Consider the following 2,834-nt stretch of genomic DNA (forward strand, 5'->3'; position numbering starts at 1 on the left):
ATCATCAATCATCCCATCAAAAATCAGCATCATTATCTTATCATCACTCTTCCATCATCATTTTCAGCGCTCAATTACACGAAGTCCGTTTTATACTGTATGGTTAATGTTTTAAGAAAACAGGGACCAGCAGTATTTGTTTTAGTAACATATTAAAATATATTTTTCGTATCACATCCAAAAAATGATGATCATCTTGACTTGCACAAATATTAGCCCCCTTTGTATTATGTTAAAATTTTCAATTATTGAATTGCTGATAGTGTGATGTACAGCTGATTATGATGTAATGTTGATTTGTATACTTATGATGATTATCATGATGATGGTTAACGATATAATGATAATGATAGTTGTTAATGATGTTCAGATGATTGGCGGTTGATGATGAACTGTGGGTGATATGGTAATTGTACTGATCTTTACTGGTGATATAATGATAATTATGACGTACTTATGATGATGATGAACGACTTATTTGACTTGATGTTAAAGATAAGAATGAAGCGATGATGATTACTGATGATTATGGGGGTGGTGGTGATGATGATGAGATAATAAAGAAGAAATTAAAAATGATGCAAATGATGAAAAATGATAACATTAGTTAGTTTTTGGTAAAAAAATGATGAAAAAATTATTTTTCCTGTGCTTGCTGCTGCTCTGCTGCTGCTGTGTGCTGCTGCTGCTGAATATATTTATATATTGACGATAATGATGATGATGATGATAGTGATGATGATAATGATGATGTAGATGATATAGATGAGTTGATGATGATAATGATGATAATGATGATAGCTTAATGTGGCTTAACAGCCATTAGAATAGCTTAATGCGGCTTAGCAGCCATGAGAATAGCTTAATTAGGCTTAGCAGCCATGATAATAGCTAAATTTGGCTAAGCAGTCATTAGAATAGCTTAATTAGGCTTAGCGGCCATGAAAATAGTTTAATGTGGCTTAGCAGCCATTAGAATAGCTTAATGAGGCTTATAGCAGCCATTAATTTTAAGATTATTTAACTGTGTAAATGTTTTCTTTAAGACATAACATATTCGACGTTAATTTTTATGAAATTAAGCATTTTATTGGTATTTATCTTATCGTGACATACATTTCCATAGCCACCGTGACGAGATAGATAGCCTGCCGGAGATCCTGGTGGATAAAGTGACTCTACTGCCGGATATACTCCTCCAGTCTAGAGCTTACAGCACGCTTTGGCACGTATGGGCTTTAGCTAACGGTCTTGGTAGTGGGGACATCTTTTTGCCTGCAAGGGATTTTCCGCTGGCTTTATATCTAACGTCATTGATACAAATTGCTCATTCTTGTAGGCCTATAATAACGGCATTTTACAGCATTAAGTGGTTTCAAGACATAAATAACGTGTTATCTACATGCATGGCACAAGTTTGAGAAGTACACATGCATTGAAAAATATATTATTCAAATAAAAAGGGAAATGTTGGGATTTGAACCCTCACCAGTATAGTTGATAGACCAGTGTGTTACCAATACGCTACAATGTCTCATTGCAAATAATGTGCCAAAAAACTATTACAATACTATCCATACACACATGACCTACCTTTTCTGAAGTGCACTGATCCATGGTTCCGAAATAAATTACAATTAAAATAAACTTATCAAACTTAACTTATCATAAATATCAAAGGCCGTATCATCTAATTCATTATGCAAAATAAATTATATTTATGTTATTTTGTATTTTTGCAATGTTTCTGCATTTATACACGCAAACACCCTAAAGGTAGCCTCTTAAGTACTGAGATATCCAAATCATGTATTATTCGTGTTTTTCAAAATAAATAGAGTTTTTTTACCACCAAGATAGCCACAAAATAATTTATTAGTCAATTAGCATTACCCGTCTAATTTCTAGTCTTCTACGGTCTCCCTCTAGGGAGACCGGCGAGCAGCTACACATATTTTTTCGACCTCTCCCAGTTCCAAAGCAATTATTTCAATTGTTTCAGTAAAAATTCAATTTACAAGTTCTTAGTAATTGCCGATCTAGATAGAAAGGATAAGACCGGGTCGGCCAAGTTTATTTTATTTAAAGTTATAATGAAATTGATTTGTTACGATGGCGTAATAATATGTCCGCCAAAGAAATAGTTGGCAAAGTATGAGAGCTGTCATTGAACAAATATTTGCTTGAGATAAGTAAAAAAATCTAATGGGTTTAAGAATAACTGAAAGATGTTTTCTGATTTTAACGGTAAACCATCCGAATTTGCTACAACGATGCCGATAAATTTCCAATGCATAAAAAATTTGTGTAGGAATAACAACTGTCAGTTAAATGGGTCAAACCGTTCATGCTGAACATTCAGCTGGACATTCGATTTATCACCGTTGAGCTGGCACGATATTCGGCACGACATTCAGCTCGACATTTTTTTGTGTCGAGCTGGAATGTGAAGCTGAGAATAATTTCTTGGTTGTATGAATGTCGAAACTTAAGCTATCAAAGAAGCATTTCCATATGAACTTTGCTGGAGTTTGTCAGTGATATTTTGAGAAGTTTTAGTGAAGAACCATCGAATTATAAATCGATTAATTTTTTTTAACGTTTATCTTTTATCTTTAAAACCACGTTAGCAATTTATTGGCGTTTATTTTCCTTAATTGCTTCATACCAACAAAAACAGATTTAAAGCAACATGCCTCCAGATTATGCTAATTTTAATGAAAAATTTGAAAATGTATTTAAAAGTAAAATCTTGTGAAGGGAATAAAGAAACTAATTTACACATTCAAAACGGTACTTACAATACACGTAAATAACCACAAAGAGGTCAAAAT

This window comes from Ruditapes philippinarum, unplaced genomic scaffold, assembly GCF_026571515.1.
Source record: "Ruditapes philippinarum isolate M1 unplaced genomic scaffold, ASM2657151v2 ctg121_1_1_1_1, whole genome shotgun sequence".
Lineage (NCBI taxonomy): Eukaryota > Metazoa > Mollusca > Bivalvia > Venerida > Veneridae > Ruditapes > Ruditapes philippinarum.